Raw genomic sequence first — 13,536 nt, forward strand, 5'->3', positions numbered from 1 at the left:
AAGAGTCATCAGAGAATCCAACAACGAAGGACACATTAACTTAACTCCTTATCATTTACCATGCCGCGTATTTCACTTACGAATTCAATATTACCACAAGCCACTCACAGGCAACAAAATATCAATCACTCAATACTCCGGCTAAGAAGACACGGAGGCTAATCGTCCTACGGACTAAAGACAAAGAACAGATGCATCGGCGACATACCTCGGAGGTCAATCGTCCTCTGGACTGACACATCAATAAATACTCCGGGCTAGGAAGCAACGGAGGTAAATCATCCTCTAGACTGACACAACAATAGATACTCTAGGCTAGGAAGCAACGGAGGTCAATCGTCCTCTGGACTGACACAACAATAGATACTCCGGGCTAGGAAGCAACGAAGGTCAATCGTCCTCTGGACTGACACTGCAATACTCGTATCGATACGTTAGGATCCATAATGGCTAATCATTCTCTGGACTAGCACAGATTGCCCATACAGGCCCAAACACAACAAAATACAAATCATGTCATATTACTAAATCATCAATCATCGCTGTTATATCCGGCATTTTTGCGTCTTTGGAAAACTTAGAAGTAACCTTGACTTGTAAGGAATAAGGTCATGTTTGGATTTTTCTTAAGGAGTGTCTGCCGGTTATGGAAGTTTGAATGTGGAGACACTGGAGAAGGCCTAAGGGCAAAATTGAAATTTTGGGAATTTGTTTCGGAAATTTCAAAATATGATTCATGAGGAATTGGGCTTAACAAAAATTAAGAAAAGATGAGGCCCAAGTGATGAGGGTGGCCGGCCATGTGCAAGGCCCAACCCATGGTTTTTTTTAATTAAATTCCCATGTGCTAAATAAGATAAAAAGGGAGCTATATTCATCATTTGTTCAAGAAACTTCAAGAAATCAAGAAGGAGAAAAACGAAACAAAAGAAGAGCAAAAACTTGAAGGCCATTCGGCCAAGTATAGGAAAAAAATCATCCCTCCAAACCTTGATCCAAAAATAATTATTTTGTGATAATCCTACTAAATTAAAGGTCCTCTACAACTTGGTGCCCTTGTTTTGGAAGGAAGAACACTTATTTCTTCAAGTTGGCAACTTGGTGAAGTAGAGAAGATTGTGGAAAAAGGTAAGGATTTATTCCTTTTTATCATGTTATGAAGGTTTGCCTATGTTCTAGTATGTAGAAATGAGTGGAAACTATGAAAATATGGAAGTTGCACGTTAAGTGTGCATGCATGTAAGTGGCCGTGTGTGTGTGTCATTGTATAGATAATATGAGTTGAATTTTATGTTGCAATTTAGTTGTGGGTAGGGTGTAATTCATATTGGAGATGAAGGTAGCATGAATTGGGTTGAATTGAAAAATATGGAAGTTGGCCGTGAGCCATGGACAAATTGGGATGGTGATGAATTATGTTGTTTAATGTGTTAGTTGCGTAGTTGTGACCCTTGCAATGTAAGTGTAAGAAAAATAATGTAAGTTTGCACGGAAATAGAAGGTGGAAGCTTATGTCATTTTAGTATGATTGTATGAAATGATGAAAATGAAGTGCTTAAGGTGCAAGTTATGATTAATGTTGATGAATTTGAAAGATGAAAATGTGTTATGAACTTGTATGTTAAAGATTAGGAGAATTGAATAAGTTATGGCTTTGGTGGAAAATTGGCATAATTTGTATATCTTGTGTATATATTGTAGAAATGTTATGATATGTTTCCGAATGGTGTTGTAATGATCTTGATGAATAATGAATGTGAAAATATTGGATTTGAGTTGGAAACGCGAAGTTGGAATGAGGGCTATAACATTATGTTGGAAAAATGACTAAATAGGTTTGTATTAAGTTGTGGTTGTTGACGTTCTTGATGTTGTTGTTGGGCTGTTGTCGGTCGTTTTGAGCCGAGTTGAATCTCGGGGGTGTCAAGTTTATAGGGGAAGTGCTGCCGAAATTTCGGTAGCCAAATACTTAACCAAAGTTGAAATGTTAACTTGCATGAATAGTAACTGGTAAAGATGACCATTTCGTGATTTTTTGGTGAAACGGGAATTAAGATTGGACGGCGTAAGGCATAACGAAGGTATGTAAAGCCTTCCTACCCTTCTTTGGCATGTTCTGAGTGCAATAGGCTTGGAAGTGAGCCTTGGTTGCGCTTCTGCGTCTCATAATCCAAGATTGAAAATAGTGTCAAATCGTTCAGTAAGATTGAACCTGTTTCTTCACAAATTGTCGTCAAAATGATTTATATGTACGAAACCTTCCCAAAGGGGCTTGGATTGTCCCAAACGCTCTTAAATGATTTTATAAAGTCTATGACCCATAATTTATGCCCGCCGCCTCAATTTGACCCGAGGTGGGCCCATAATCCGAGACCTCTTACTATGGTTTTAATTGATTTACTTCTATATAATGTTTAAAGAAACCTTTTGATTATTGTACCGTTGTCGGACGATGAATATGATGAGTCTATGATATGTTTTGACATGTGTTATGATTCTAGAAACATGATTTGAAGTAAGTAATCGTGCCATCCCAAAAAAACTACATACATATACATATACGAGTATCGTCCGATTTCCTTGACGTGCTATGTCATTTGCATTGTTCCGTTTGCTTAAGGACGATCATTCTGGATCTTTTATGAGCCCCACGACATATTTGCTATGTACGAATAGTCTCAAAAACTCTGATTGGACATAATCCGTTATGGCATCCGAAAGGTACGTATTATGACTATTTGTGTGATTTGTCTATTGAGTCTGGACTTATATGCATATGTTTCTGCATTACTCTGTTCGTGCAAGTTATGATATGTCTTTTCACTGAGCCCGGGCCAGGACATGTTTTCGTGCGCGCTTCTCTGCATTATTCACCGAGTCCCAAATGCGCGGACGGGACACGTTATTTGCATACGATTATGATATGACGATACGGGGATGGTGGCCAGGATGGCACATGATTATTATTCACCGAGACCCGCAGTAGAGGGCCGGGACACGTTATGTATACATGATATATGAGTCTGACGTGCATGATTTCATACTACCGAGTCCCTTAACAAAGGGCCGGGACACGTTCTGTGCATATTTGGCATAAGATGATGATATATGATTTCACCTACCGAGTCCCTTATCAGAGGGCCGGGACACGACACATGTTCATAAGACATTATATGATTTGTTATGCATTACTTATTTTTGGGGCATTATGTCTTCCGAGGTCTCGGACAAGGTATTGCCTTCTGTGTTTCAGATTCTGGCTATAGTTCCGCTTGTTATATTTTTGTACTCATGTCCTTGATTATGGTTTTATATGTTCCTTTTTCCGCTTTACATACTCGGTACCTATTCGTACTGACCCCCTATTCTTCGGGGGCTGTGTTACATGCCCACAGGTACAGACGCACCTCGAGATACGCCACCAGTTTAGTGCGGTTATTTGTCATTGGAGAGTGCTCCATTTGATCCGGAGGCCGATATTTTGGGTATATATCTTCCGTTGTTCGTCCGTTTTGTACATATGCTTATTTGGGTACGGCGGGGCCACATGTCCCGTCTTCGATTACATGCACGTATGTTAGAGGCCTGTAGACGTGTATGTGGGTTATGGCTATGCCCGTACAGTGTATGTATATGTACTATGTTCTGGGAGGTTCCCCCGCCACGGTAGCCTTGCCGGCTCGCCTATATATGTGTATATGGATATGATGGCTCTGTATGGCCTTTGTTGGTATTTTCTGCGTGCAGGTTAATTTTGGTTAGTAAGAAAAACAGAGGAAACTCTGCCCAAATTTTCTAGATATTTGAGTTACTATTTTTGGGCTTTTGGTACGTACGGGTGCCCAGGTCGGGCGCTAGTCACGGCCTACGGGGCTGGGTCGTGACAAAAGTGGTATCAGAGCGGTCAGTCCTCGGAATGTCTGCAGGCCGTGTCTAGTAGAGTCCTGTTTATCGGTGTGTCGTGCACCACATCTATAGACAGGAGGCTACAGGACATCTAGGATGTTATGTTACCCTTTCTTTGGATCTTAGATCGTGCGTTAGAGCTGTGTTATCAGGATGTTTTCCCTTCTGACGAAATGTTATGTTTTCAGCGATGCCTCCGAAGAAGGCGACGGCTGCCCAGAAGGGCAAACGAGTGCCGAACGAGGAGGGACTAGTCGAGCCAAGAGTTACCGGGCTCGTACCCGGACTACGCCGTGTGTACTTCGGTCGGAGGGTTCGACCCCGCCACCGGATGGCGGAGCGAGCCCCTCGGTGGCTGCCGGCGCCCGCTCCCCGGCCCGGCGGAGGACGAGGATATTGAGGAGGCGGTACGGGGCTCGTCGACGACAATAGTGGCGAGGGCCGGGCTCGCGGGCGCGGGCGGAGAGGCGATGATGGACGATGACGGGCGGGATAGCACGAGGTTCGTGACTGCGACATGTGGTCCTCCGAAGTTTTTTGGGTCTAAGCCCGACGAGGACCCCCATGATTTTATCCCGTGAGATGCGGCGCTCATTGAGGACCGGGTCCCGGGCTTCAGAGACCGAGTCTGTTGAGCTTGCTGCACACAGACGAGATATCGCCCTAAATTGGTATGAGTCCCCGGGGGCATCCGGGGTGAGGATGCTCCCCCCGGCCACATGGGATGGTTACGGGCGCCTTCCTCCGCCACTTTCTACCACGGAGGGGCCGCGGCGGGCGAGAGTTGACCGGTTTTTGCGGATAAAGCAAAGGGTCGGAGTGTTCGTGAGTATAATTTGGAGTTTGATTACTCTATCGCGCCGATGATCGTAGCCGATATGGAGGACGTAGATGCATCGATATGTGATGGGATTGGACGCTATTTGGTTGATAGTTGTGCATGGCGATGGCGTCGCGGTATGGATATCGCCCGATTGCGGGCTTACTGCCCACGGGGTGTAGAGGACCGGCATAAGGAAGACCATTTTGGTAGAGATTATGACAGGAGGCGGCCCAAAAGGGCCAGGTCAGCGGGCTATTCTGGAGATTTTCGAGGCGGATGGCCTCGGCCCGGTCCGTAGGTCCTTTTCCTCCGTCGGGCCGGGGAACACGATCCGCGGCGGGCGTTTTGATGATGCGAGCCCGTACGGGAGTGTGCCGAGTTCTAGGGCCTTGGATTCGCAACAAAGCAGAGGGTTCGGTCAGACGAGGCAATCTATGCCTCAGTGTCCCCATTGTGGCAGACGTCATCCGGGAGAGTGTCGTCTCGCCACCCGGTCTTGTTTCTCGTGCGGCCGTCGGGGCCACATTATGAGGGGAGTGCCCGTACGGGGGGCGGTTCGGGTTCGGCCACCCTCTCGGTCGATTACCGACTCATTTTCTCCTTCGGTCGCCGTACGCCCCCACGGGCGGCGTGCCGCACCGGCAGGTCGCGGCGAGAGGTCGCGGCGGGGTTCACGGTTCCGGCGGTCCTTCGAACCGCGTATATATAAGCGCCTGACCCGGCCGGCGAGAACCCGGCGGCGGCACCGGACGCATCCAGTATATTATTAACCTTTCCTTGAGAAGTATGTGCATTGATTAATTTATATTCCATTATGTTACGTGATTTTCCTTTCTGGGTGCTCGTAAGAGTAAGGTAAGAACCCAAATCGATAAAACCATTTGAGACAGTTGTATATACAGAAGGAAATGGACATTGATAATTGTATGGTTTAAACCGAGGTGGGGTCCGCTATGAAAAACTTTCTGAAAATTTATTGGAATCCCGATCTGCCCTAAATTACGTGGCAAAGGTCGTGTGGGGCAATTGACGCAGTTATATTAGCAATAACACATTAGAACGCCTAAAAGTTTCGAAGTTAAGCGTGCTAAGACCAGAACAATTCTGGGATGGGTGACCCTTTGGGTAGTGCCAAGAAGAAGGCGTAAAAACGATTGGAATGTTTGTAAGTAGAATGGCAGAGAATCTTAACGTGACAAGGAAATTTCCGTAAGTCTCTGAAGTATAGTAAAGGTAGTTGACTCGAATCGCGATTCTGTACGCTATATCTCTACGTGCCCTTTCGGTAAAAATCGTCTACTATACCTACTATACCGGATCGATCACGTTCCTGTTTGATATACCACTGTGCGTCCGACTCTGATCACAATTCTGTCCGATATATCTCGGTACGTTTGACTCTGATTTCGAATCTGTCCGATAAATCTCTATACGTCTGACTCCGATCACAGACCTGTCTGATATCCCTCTATGCGTCTGATTCTGACTACGGATTTAACCAATATGGTTCGGTAAGTCGACTACGGGGTCCGTCCGATATGCTTCGTACGTACGAAAGCGTTCGATTTTGAATCGTTTAAGATAACGTCGGATTATGCTTACGTCCGTCGATTTTTTGTACTTCGATTTGTACATGACTTTGTCTGACATATTTCTGATCTTCTGGTTCTGATCAAGATTCTGTCCGCTGTTAATCCGACCTAAGATGATGCGAACAGCCCCAATACGGTGATATTGAAGAATGATAGAAGGACTTGGGAAGTGAAGGCTCTTACCATTATTTCGATCAAGTGCAAGTATGTAGCTGGCAAGAAGACCTTCCCCGAAATGTTGGTGAAACCTATAAGGCTAAATTAACATTCGAGGATGAATGTTTTAAAGGGGGGGAGGATGTTATATCCGGCATTTTTGCGTCTTTGGAAAACTTAGAAGTAACCTTGACTTGTAAGGAATAAGGTCATGTTTGGATTTTCTTAAGGAGTGTGTGGGTTATGGAAGTTTGAATGTGGAGACACCTCGGAGAAGGCCTAAGGGCAAAATTGGAATTTTGGGAATTTGTTTCGGGAATTTCAAAATATGATTCATGAGGAATTGGGCTTAAAAAATTAAGAAAAGATGAGGCCCAAGTGATGAGGGTGGCCGGCCATGTGCAAGCCCAACCCATGGTTTTTTTTAATTAAATTCCCGTGTGCTAAATAAGATAAAAAGGAGCTATATTCATCATTTGTTCAAGAAACTTCAAGAAATCAAGAAGGAGAAAAACGAAACAAAAGAAGAGCAAAAACTTGAAGGCCATTCGGCCAAGTATAGGAAAAAAAATCATCCCTCAAACCTTGATCCAAAAATAATTATTTTGTGATAATCCTACTAAAATTAAGGTGCTCTACAACTTGGTGCCCTTGTTTTGGAAGGAAGAACACTTATTTCTTCAAGTTGGCAACTTGGTGAAGTAGAGAAGATTGTGGAAAAAGGTAAGGATTCATTCCTTTTTATCATGTTATGAAGGTTTGCCTATGTTCTAGTATGTAGAAATGAGTGGAAACTATGAAAATATGGAAGTTGCACGTTAAGTGTGCATGCGTAAGTGGCCGTGTGTGTGTGTCATTGTATAGATAATATGAGTTGAATTTTATGTTGCAATTTAGTTGTGGGTAGGGTGTAATTCATATTGGAGATGAAGGTAGCATGAATTGGGTTGAATTGAAAAATATGGAAGTTGGCGAGTGAGCCATGGACAAATTGGGATGGTGATGAATTATGTTGTTTAATGTGTTAGTTGCGTAGTTGTGACCCTTGCAATGTAAGTGTAAGAAAAATAATGTAAGTTTGCACGGAAATAGAAGGTGGAAGCTTATGTCATTTTAGTATGATTGTATGAAATGATGAAAATGAAGTGCTTAAGGTGCAAGTTATGATTAATGTTGATGAATTTGAAAGATGAAAATGTGTTATGAACTTGTATGTTAAAGATTAGGAGAATTGAATAAGTTATGGCTTTGGTGGAAAATTGGCATAATTTGTATATCTTGTGTATATATTGTAGAAATGTTATGATATGTTTCCGAATGGTGTTGTAATGATCTTGATGAATAATGAATGTGAAAATATTGGATTTGAGTTGGAAAGCGAAGTTGGAATGAGGGCTATAACATTATGTTGGAAAAATGACTAAATAGGTTTGTATTAAGTTGTGGTTGTTGACGTTCTTGATGTTGTTGTTGGGCTGTTGTCGGTCGTTTTGAGCCGAGTTGAATCTCGGGGGTGTCAAGTTTATAGGGAAGTCTTTGCTTGAAATTTCGGTAGCCAAATATAACAAAGTTGAAATGTTAACTTGCATGAATAATAAGCGGTAAAGATGACCATTTGCAGATTTTTGGTGAAACGGGAATTAAGATTGGACGAGCGTAAGGCATAACGAAGGTATGTAAAGCCTTCCCTACCCTTCTTTGGCATGTTCTGAGTGCAATAGGCTTGGAAGTGAGCCTTGGTTGCGCTTCTGCGTCTCATAATCCAAGATTGAAAATAGTGTCAAATCGTTCAGTAAGATTGAACCTGTTTCTTCACAAATTGTCGTCAAAATGATTTATATGTACGAAACCTTCCCAAAGGGGCCTGGATTGTCCCAAACGCTCTTAAATGATTTTATAAAGTCTATGACCCATAATTTATGCCCGCCGCCTCAATTTGACCCGAGGTGGGCCCACAGAATCCGAGACCTCTTACTATGGTTTTAATTGATTTACTTCTATATAATGTTTAAAGAAACCTTTTGATTATTGTACCGTTGTCGGACGATGAATATGATGAGTCTATGATATGTTTTGACATGTGTTATGATTCTAGAAACATGATTTGAAGTAAGTAATCGTGCAAATCCCAAAGGGCATACATATACATATACGAGTATCGTCAGATTTCCTTGACGTGCTATGTCATTTGCATTGTTCCGTTTGCTTAAGGACGATCATTTGGATCTTTTATGAGCCACGACATATTTGCTATGTACGAATAGTCTCAAAACTACGATTGGACATAATCAGGTTATGGCATCCGAAAGGTACGTATTATGACTATTTGTGTGATTTGTCTATTGAGTGGACTTATATGCATATGTTTCTTCATTACTCTGTTCGTGCAAGTTATGATATGTCTTTTCACTGAGCCCGGGCCAGGACATGTTTTCGTGCGCGCTTCTCTGCATTATTCACCGAGTCCCTCGTACTTGCGGGCCGGGACACGTTATTTGCATACGATTATGATATGACGATACGGGGATGGTGGCCAGGATGGCACATGATTATTATTCACCGAGACCCGCAGTAGAGGGCCGGGACACGTTATGTATACATGATATATGAGTCGCGTGCATGATTTCATACTACGAGGTCCCTTAACAAAGGGCGGGACACGTTGTGCATATTTGGCATAAGATGATGATATATGATTTCACTGCGAGTCCGCTTATCGGAGGGGCGGGACCGACACATGTTCATAAGACATTATATGATTTGTTATGCATTACTTATTTTTGGGGCATTATGTCTTCGAGGTCTCGGACAAGGTATTATTCTGTGTTTGATTACGGCTATAGTTCCGCTTGTTATATTTTTGTACTCATGTCCTTGATTATGGTTTTATATGTTCCTTTTCCGCTTTACATACTCGGTACCTATTCGTCACCCCTATTCTTGGTGTGTTACATGCCCACGGGTACGGACGCACCTCGAGATACGCCACCGATTTAGGGTGCGATTACTTTGTTGGAGAGTGCTCCATTTGATCGGGCGATATTTTGGGTATATATCTTCTGTTGTTCGTCTGCTTTGTACATATGCTTATTTGGGTACGGCGGGGCCACATCCGTCTTCGATTACGATTACGCTTATGTTAGAGGCTGTGAAGCGTGTATGTGGGTTATGGCTATGTCGTCAGTGTATGTATATGTACTATGTTCTGGGAGGTTCCCCCGCCACGGCAGCCTTGCCGGCTCGCCTATATATGTGTATATGGATATGATGGCTCTGTATGGCCTTTGTTGGTATTTTCTGCGTGCAGGTTAATTTTGGTTAGTAAGAAAACAGAGGAAACTCTGCCCAAATTTTTCTAGATATTTGAGTTACTATTTTTTGGGTTTTTGGTACGTACGGGTGCCCAGGTCGGGCGCTAGTCACGGCCTACGGGGCTGGGTCGTGACAATCGCTTAGAGCTGAATCTCACTTCTCAAGTTATCACCTCAAAATAGAGGCATTTCAAGTCATAATCGATTTAGAATCTTATTCAAATATCTTATTCAATTTTCAAGTTCAAGAAATTCATTCAACAGCAAAACTAGTTTTAAGGTCCAACCTTTAGAAAAGTAAGTTCAATCATCCAATAATGGGAACAACGAGTTTCACAAGTAGTGTAAATCGTATAAGGTCGATGCGGGCTTGACCCTACACACGCATGACCTTGTCTAAAAGAAATCATCTTTAATTCCAAAAGAACTTCCACCAAACAAGAGTTATAATCATGTTCATATTCCAAAGGAAGATTTCAAGTCATAAACAATCATCCACACGTTTCAAGCAAGATAACATACTTCAAAGAAGGGTTTTGAAAAGTAGACATACTTCAAGGAAGATTTTTAGAAAAATCTAGACATACTTGAAGACATACCTCAAATCCCGCTCAAACATACTTCCCAAGATTCCATAATCACCTTTGTTTAACGAACTCCAAACGCCTCTTTTCAATTCTTCTTGAGTTTTCAAGAACCTAGGGTTTGTAGAGATTAACTAGTGTCATGAAGAGGTGAATTTGGTGTAGAATTTGATGTAGATGGGGTAGGAACTCACCTTAGAGGTTTGGGAAGTCCTTAGGGTTTATTACAATCTAGGTTTAATGTGGGTTTGTCCTTCACATACATTAACCCTTAATCAAAACATGTAATAGATTTCAAGAGGGTAAAACCAATTCGTCATATCATTCAAAACATGCTTTTATAAAGAATCAATTTTTCAAGAGAGTTTGCAAAAGAGACATATAAATTACCTTTATATTCAAAAAGGATTTTATTTTTAAGGAGATATACCTTAATATGTTAAACGAAGTTTGATAATTCACTTTTCTAATGAAAAACTCCCAAAACCCTAGCTTGAATCACTTTAGGAAGAATTATGTTGCAAACCCTTGTTGTGGGAGGTTAATAGGAGAATAACACGTTGTTCTAGGGTTTAGAGAATGAGGGAAATCTGATTTTTTAAGTTAAGGGGCGAATTTATATAAATCCTAGCTCGGCAGGATCCGTGCTTGGCACGAAAGTGGACGAGAAAAGTTGAAAGCTGATTTTTCCTGCCTTGCCACCATCCTCGCGAGGCACGGACTTGGTCGAGCCTAGAAAAATCGCTCTCGCCTCGTTTTCTCGCCTTGGCCTCGTTTCACTGGTTTGTGGCACTCAAAATAAGCCTAGCTTGCCCCATTTCTCGCGCAGCAAGACCTAGAAACGAGCCTGGAAGTCTACCAACTTGTTTGGCTCGCTAAGGTTCGTGCTTGGCAAGACTTGAAGACGAGCCAGGACAATCTTCCTTTATGAATTCCTGTGCATGCAAAATCCTTAGTACGAGCTCCATATCCGCCATACGAACCAACATACCCTCGAATCATGGACGTGGCTTAGCTTAGAGGTACGAGGAGTTACAAACTACTTAACACCAAAATCATCCCGAAAGGTTTCACATAACAAAAATATGATACGCCAACCTTCATTTATTCATTCACAGTTAACCCGAATCTACGGAATGTTACAATGACCTTTCTCCACGTATAAGAAGCTGAAGCTAAAATACCGTGGCAAAATCAGGCGGGTACTAAAAATTTCACTCCCTCTATTTTTTTTTCATTCCCTCCCCCCCCCCCCCTCCCCCTTCCTATTTATTTACATTGTTCTTTTTTTATTTTTGGTTTCTAATTAATTGATCTCTTTTAACAATACCCACAACCAAAAACCAAAACTCTCTAAACATCAGTACTGCTTCACCAAATTTGTGTGTGCTCTCTCCGAGTAGAAAAACCCCAACTTTTCCCTTCTCCATTCTCCTGGTAGGCTCTAATATTTTCCAATGCTCAGCAGCTTTTTTTTTGCTTCAATTGTTGCATCTAGCTTATCATTTTTGTATCTGATGTTATGGGTTTGCTCTTTGAGCATTGCATTGTAAGTGTAACTCCATCCTTGTGCCCTAAGTTAAAAATTATTTTTTCTACTGCTAAATTATAAATTGGGTCTTTGTGGTTACTGCTTTCATGTTTACTGCAATTTTTGTTTTGGGGGTTTCTTCTAATTTAATCAGAATGTGTGGGTAAATCGATTTTGAATACCAATATTATCCTCTGATGTTGCAATAGTTGATTTGCTTGTTTGTTTATGTTCGATTTTATGTTTGTGAAACTTACATTGTTGTATCTTTGAAAATCCCTAAAGAATAGCAGTTCTTTTTTTAATATAGCTACTGCATTTTTAATTATTGTATTAGCCGGTTGTATTAGTAATTTATCTCTTTTGCATTTACTTTCCTATTCTTTTTTTTTTAAATTTTTTTGGCCTGCGAGGATACTACCCAACTTATAATTAAGAGAGTCTAATTTCACAAATTTTCATGTTTGATGTTTGTTTCCTAGTGTTATTAGCCACCCTTTTTGATATGACTTTCAGTTTGAACTATTATTCTTTTTTTTAAAAACCAATTTCTGGGACTGTACTGCAATATTTTGATCAGTCTATATATAGTCAATCTCCGGTTTGTTTCCAATGAGTATAGAGGAGAAACAAAGTTAATTGTTTTGAGAAATTTATTGATTAACTGATACCTTAATTTGAGAGGCATAATTGAAGTCAATCTACTTAATCTTTAGAAGAAAATGTTAAGATAATAGATCATGTTAACCTCTGCCAATTGTCGATTTTGTTTCTTGAAATTTGTCCCCTTTGTTATTTATTGATTGCATAAAGCTTATTGTTTATATTTCTAACTTTAAGTAACTTATAAGTTTTGTATCCTTTAAATTAACCTCAGCATGAAAATTATCATATTCTAGGAGAACATGAAAAGAAAACGCAAGAATTCAGCTCAAGCACCATTGGAAAGTTTACGAGGACAGCTGATAATAATAGCCCAACTTCCCAAGATCTGCAGCAACAAATTAGCCGTGATCAACTTGATGCCCAACATGAGAATGAGAACATAAAAACCCCTACACTCGATGATGACAACTTAAATTCTTCTTCAAGCTCTAATGACGCTAAATCACAACAGAAAGAGGAGCCCTTAGTTGTCAATATCAAAGGTTCGAGATAAACTTAGCAATTGTTGAATTGAAATATTGGAGTTTGATTGGTTGTTTAAAAGTGTCATTTCTTGGAAGTGTTTCTGTTTTCTTGTTCTTGTTTAGGTACGGAATATGTGCGTTTGTGTGTGAAATGAAGACACTAACTCTTCATCTTATATTGTTTTTGACAAAAGAAATGAATTTCACTTTCCTGGAAACATAAGAATGCAATTCCGCTTCCTCATTAATGTTGATGTTTACTTCTTAAATGATAGATACTTCGACTTGAGAAGTTACATCTCAAAAGATGCAAGCAGATCGAGTTTGGAACTTGGAAAAAAATAAAAAAATTATGGTGGAACCCAACGGGGATGGACAAGGAAGTGATACTGGTTCAAACTTGCTTGTTAGATTTCTTGGCAAACTTTCTCAAAAGTCAATAATTTGTCCAATATCGGTTGAGAGATGGGATAGAATGCGTGTAAAAATCGCCTACAATGGCG

This window comes from Lycium ferocissimum, chromosome 2 (assembly GCF_029784015.1).
Source record: "Lycium ferocissimum isolate CSIRO_LF1 chromosome 2, AGI_CSIRO_Lferr_CH_V1, whole genome shotgun sequence".
NCBI lineage: Eukaryota > Viridiplantae > Streptophyta > Magnoliopsida > Solanales > Solanaceae > Lycium > Lycium ferocissimum.